The following is a 6,000-nucleotide window of genomic DNA, read 5'->3' as shown; positions in this document are numbered from 1 at the left end:
TGTATGTATGTATGTATGTATGTATGTATGTGAGATGTGATAGGAAGGTGGTGGTGTATGTCTGTATGTGAGAAGTGGTATGAAGGTGGTGGTGTATGTCTATGTGAGAAGTGATATGAAGGCGGTGGTGTATGTCTGTATGTGAGAAGTGATATGAAGGCGGTGGTGTATGTCTGCATGTGAGAAGTGATATGAAGGTGAGTGTGAAAGAGACAATAGTGGGTGAAGATTGTGAGGAGGTTGAAACCTTGTGGGTGGAATTACAAAGGGAGGTAAGCACTGAAACAATTACTTTTGGTGTAATCTATAGACCCCCCAATATAATTAAGGAGATGGAAGGTCAGTTATATAAACAGATGGAGCGGGCTGCACAGGCGGATACTGTAGTGATAATGGAAGATTTTAATTACCGGGATATTAATTGGGGTCATGGTTTGGCTTCAACTGCAAAGGGGAGAAATTTCCTCAACCTGTTGCAGGAAAATTTTATGGGCCAGTTTGTGGAAGACCCGACTAGAGGTGAAGCTCTGTTGGATCTGGTAATTTCTAATAATGCAGAGCTTGTTGAGAATGTCAATGTTTGTGAAAAACCTCGGTAACAGTGATCACAATATAGTTATATTTTACCTATACTATAAAAAACAAACACAGGCTGGGAGGGCAAAAACATTTAATTTTAAGAAGGCCAGGATTTCCCCAGGATAAGGGCTGCAATTCAGGATATAGACTGGGAAGAACTAATGTCAAATAATGGTACAAATGATAAATGGGAGATCTTAAAATCTACTTTGTATAATTATAGAGAAAATTTTATTCCTATAGGTAACAAGTATAAACGACTCAAATTAAACCCCACATGGCTTACACCTTCTTTAAAAAGGGCAGTACATGAAAAAAAAGGGCATTTGAAAAATACAAATCTGAGGGTACAGATGTAGCCTTTGTAACTTATAAAGAGCTTAATAAAATCTGTAAAAGGTAATAAAATCAGCAAAAATACAAATTGAAAGGCGGGTGGCCAATGATAGTAAAACAAATCCCCAAAAATTATTCAAATATATAAATGCAAAAAAGCCAAGGTCTGAACATGCAGGGCCAGGGTCGGCCTTAGGATAGATGGCGCCCCACCCCATCATTAAAAAAAAATGCCCCATAAAAATATTTTAATGCCCCTTTAGTGCCCCCATACAGTTTAATAATAATATTTAATAATGTAATATATTACAACCCCTTCAAGGACACAGTATTTTGTTCTCTAATTGTGCCCACAGTATTATGCCCCCTGTAGTACCCCTACACAGTATAATGTCCACTTAATGGCCCCCACACAGTATAGTGCCCCCTTGTAGATTTTGCCATACAGCCTCCCTGTAGACAGTGCCATAATCCCCCACCTCCGCCTTGTAGATCGTGCCATACAGCCCCCCCACCTCACCCTTGTAGACAGTGCCATACAGCCCCCACCTCCCCCTTGTAGACAGTGCCCCCAAACAAAAACAAAAATTGTACTTACCTAGACCCTTTTCCCACAATGAACTGAGCTGCTCCATGACGGGATCTTTGCATAGGCCAGTGTGATACTGTAGCCTAGTACAGAGTTTCCCAACCTTTTGGGACTCGAGGCACCACTGGAAAAATACAATGTCCTCAGGCCACCACTACCAAAAATTGTTTTGAGAAAGACAGAAAACGGCTAAAAACAGCACTACACTCGTAGGTTATGTTCACACACGTTTTTTGTAAGGCAAAAAAATCGGCCTCAATATTTCTTCAGGAATTGACAGCGTTGTTTGACCTTTTTTTTTTTTTGCGTTTTTTCTTAAGCCGTTGAAGCTAATGCAAAAGACACGGAAAAATGCACCTAACGAGCGACGCAGCTATTTTCTGCCTCCTATTCATTTTAATTGGCGGTCAGAGGTGGAAACCACTTGAAGACCATCCGCACCCCACTCACAGTAAAATGACCATCAGCCCACCACTCACAGATTCCCCTGTAGGTAGCGCCACACAGCCCCTTGTAGGTAATGCCACACAGCCCCTTGTAGGTAGCAGCAGACAGCCCCCTTGTAGGTAGCGCCACACAGCCCCCTTGTAGGTAGCGCCACACAGCCACCTTGTAGGTAGCGCTACACAGCCCTCTTGTAGATAGCGACACACAACCCCCTTGTAGATAGTGCCACACAGCCCCCTTGTAGATAGCGCCACACAGCCCCCTTGTAGATAGCGCCACACAGCCCCCTTGTAGAGAGCGCCACACAGCCCCCTTGTAGAGAGCGCCACACAGCCCCCTGTAGAGAGCACCACACAGCCCCAAGTAGAGAGCGCCACACAGCCCCCTGTAGAGAGTGCCAGACAGCCTCCTGGTAGGGAGTGGCACACAGCCTCCTGGTAGGGAGTACCACACAGCCCCCTGGTAGGGAGTGCCACACAGCCCCCTGGTAGATAGTGCCACACATCCCCCTTGTAGATAGCACCCGTCCTTCCTGTAGATAGCGCCACTATATCCCTGATGGAGCGGAATCCCTGTGTGGCCGGGGATTCCGCTCCTGGAGCGCTCCGCTTGATGTCTCTGACTCTGTCCATATATGGACAGTGAGATCAGGGGAAACTACTGAAGCGGAATCCCCGTACACAGCATTGCCGATGCTGTGATCGGGGATTCCACTCCAAGAGAAGCTCCTGTCGTCTGTATCCATTTACACCCTAGAGTTCTTAAAGAGCTTAGTTCAGTTATTTCTGTCCCCCTCTTCATAATATTCAGAGATTCTCTAGTGACTGGTATAGTGCCAAGGGACTGGCACAGGGCAAATGTGGTGCTTATTTTCAAAAGGGGCTCTAGGTCTTCCCCGGGTAATTATAGACCAGTAAGCTTCACATCCATCGTGGGGAAAATGTTTGAGGGGCTATTGAGGGACTATATACAGGATTATGTGACAAAAAATTGTATTATAAGTGACAGCCAGCACGGTTTTATTAAGGACAGAAGTTGTCAAACCAACCTAATTTGTTTTTATGAAGAGGTGAGCAGAAGCCTAGACAGAGGGGCCGCTGTGGATATCTTGTAAAGTTATGCGTCTGGGTACCAACAACCTGCATGCATCATATGTCCTAGGGGGAGCTATACTGAGGGAGTCACTTGTTGAGAAGGATCTAGGTGTACTTGTAGATCATAGACTAAATAACAGCATGCAATGTCAATCAGCTGCTTCAAAGGCCAGCAGGATATTGTTGTATATTAAAAGAGGCATGGACTCGCGGGACAGGGATGTAATATTGCCACTTTACAAAGCATTAGTGAGGCCTCATCTAGAATATGCAGTTCAGTTCTGGGCTCCAGTTCATAGAAAGGATGCCCAGAAGTTGGAAAAAATACAAAGAAGAGCAACGAAGCTAATTAGGGGCATGGAGAATCTAAGTTATGAGGAAAGATTAAAATAATTAAACCTGTTTAGAATTGAAAAAAGACGACTAAGGGGGGACATGATTAACTTATATAAGTATATTAATGGCACATACAAAAAATATGGTGAAATCCTGTTTCACGTAAAACCCCCTCAATAAAGAAGGGGGCGCTCCCTCCGTCTGGAGAAAAAAAGGTTCAACCTGCGGAGGCGACAAGCCTTCTTTACTGTGAGAACTGTGAATCTATGGAATAGTCAATAAATGGGATTTGTGTCATTTTCAGTACTTCGGCGTGTATACCGCCAGCACCCCATGCTGATTAATAGGGTTACCCATAGTTGGCCCATTTATAATGGAGAGAAAAAAAATCTCTGTGATTGCAGTGCAAGTCCTGGAGAGCAGAGGGTTAATCTATCACACAAAAACATGTTGGGACACAACAGGAGGAGATACTCCCAGTTGGTGGGCGTGCTCTCCATGTAATGGGCGTGCTTATGTAAATAGACCTGGAGGTGGGAGGGAGTATGCTTGAAGTTGGGGGTGTGGTGCAGGCAGCTGTTGACGTGTTGCTCCAGTAGAAAGTGCAGGGATAGGACACAAGTTATTAGCCCAGTACACAGGGGTGGCAGGAGATCATGGGTCAGTGTCCAGCCTGGCGGCTCGGGAGTCACAGCTCTGCTACTGGTAAGATCCTACAGCCTTGTACCTCGTACCTCAGCTCTGTGCCTCCCAGGGTTGGTGTCATACTAGCAGACGTGTGTGTCAGCAACATGTATAAACATCTGCACTGAATTTTGTATTCCACTTCCTCACCATTTTCAAGATCACTACTTGCATTCTTGTTAGCATCCAGAAGCTAGTACTTTCTAACAGCTGAGGGTTTGTTACAATTGTATCCAGTCTCGACAATGCTATGTGATCTAAACCATTTGGACTCCAGATTGATCTATTTTACTTGCACTGATAGATTGTAACAAATTATCAGGACAGGAAAGAGATCTGTGCTGTTGATGTTTTTATCTCGCAGAGAAATGTCTGGGCTCCATACATTTGTAGCAACCCCCCAGCTGTGAGAAGTATTAGGGTCAATGCACAAGATGTCATTTATTTGCGTGCGACAAAACCGCAGTGTAATACAGTACCATCATAGGCAATGAGATTCCAGGTAATCTCATGTACACGCTGCAGTATTTTCCCGCATGTAAATTGACCGGCGGTGCGTATTTTTTGAACCGCAGCATGTCAATTTATCTCGCGATTCCGCTTGCGAATTCTATCTCCCTAGTTCTGGAGAAATACACAGCAAAACCCGCAGCGTGAAAACGACACGATTTACGCAGCAAGTCAAAAAAACGCATTTTCAGGTGCATTTTTTTGCCTGCAAATTTCTTGCGGTTTTGCTTAATATTTTCCGCAGCCAAATACGCAACGTCTGCATGTAGCCTCTGGCCTCATGCACATGACCGTAGTGGTGTGCAGGGCCGTGATTTGCGGCTCGGACAGTCGCGGAGTGTCACCTGAGGGCCGTCCGCAATCGCGGGCCGTGCAAATAGCCACGTGCATTAATTTCTATGATCCTGGACCGCAAGATGTGGTCGTAATAAGACATGTCCGATCTTTTTGCGGTCCAGGCTCCTGGGCAATGCAGGGACCGTGGAAACCACAGTCGTGTGCAAATTAATGGGACCGCAATTCACCCGCAAAAATATGTTCGTGTGCATGGGGCCTTATGGTGGCCAAGTTGCAGATTTCAGTAGCACATGTAAATTTTGCACATTGGGAAATCCGCAACATGTGTGTGGATATCCTTCAGATCTGTTCACATTGTAATTCGGACCCTCGGTGGGGCATCCATCACTTTTGATGGCGAGATAAGTGCAGCATGCAGGGCTATTCTTGCTGATATGATGACGAAAACTCAGACGGGCCCAATTATTAGTTGATGGGTCTGTTGGTTGGGGTTTGGATTTATTATATGACAGATCCGGTAAAGCGTCATGGCTTCCATTATAAACATGTGTGTGGACATAACCTTACACCTGTACAGGTTTTCAGCCTTGGGACGTAAAGAAAATTGTCCTGGTTCACTGACAGCAAGCGTAAATATAAAAATGGTGATAGGAAAGTCCCGGTAGGTATACATTCTTGTTTACATCCAGAGGATAATAACCTGTACAACCCTAATACTTGTCTAAGCTGCGGTTTTGTTCCTATTGTATCCAGTCTGTGAAGTAAATACAGCAGCAGCACAAATCTTTCTCATGTCCTTATGGTTTGTTACAATGTATCAGTGCAGCTAAAACGTATCATTCTGGAGTCTGGGCTGTTTACCTCACAACGCATTTTCTAGACTGGATTCAAATATAACAAACCCTCAGCTGAGCGAAGTATTAGGTCTATACAGGATTTCTGTCTCTGAATATAAACAAACATGTTCCCATTCATTGACAGAAAGCATAGATCTTGAAATGGGAGACCAAAATTAAGGGGCGGTCCCATCACAACTATGACTTTCAGTAATTCGTCCATTATAAGCGCTGTTTGGAGATTTCTATGAGGCAGCGCTGTTTTGGAAGCCCCATTGATTTCAGTGGTGGT

General features: G+C 44.7%; 1 protein-coding gene across 1 annotated transcript in view; it reads left to right on the top strand.

The window, feature by feature from the left end:
- The first annotated feature begins 3,978 nt into the window (after positions 1 to 3,978).
- Positions 3,979 to 6,000, top strand: part of LOC142750183 (TLC domain-containing protein 4-A-like) — a 32,764-nt gene continuing 30,742 nt past the window's right edge. The window contains exon 1 of the mRNA XM_075859051.1: positions 3,979 to 4,086. The gene's annotated coding sequence lies outside the window, so the exon portion shown is untranslated. The remainder of the gene's footprint in view (positions 4,087 to 6,000) is intronic.

This window comes from Rhinoderma darwinii, chromosome 3, assembly GCF_050947455.1.
Source record: "Rhinoderma darwinii isolate aRhiDar2 chromosome 3, aRhiDar2.hap1, whole genome shotgun sequence".
NCBI lineage: Eukaryota > Metazoa > Chordata > Amphibia > Anura > Rhinodermatidae > Rhinoderma > Rhinoderma darwinii.
Note: the sequence above shows the minus strand (reverse complement) of the source record. Positions and strands in the feature narration are given on the sequence as shown.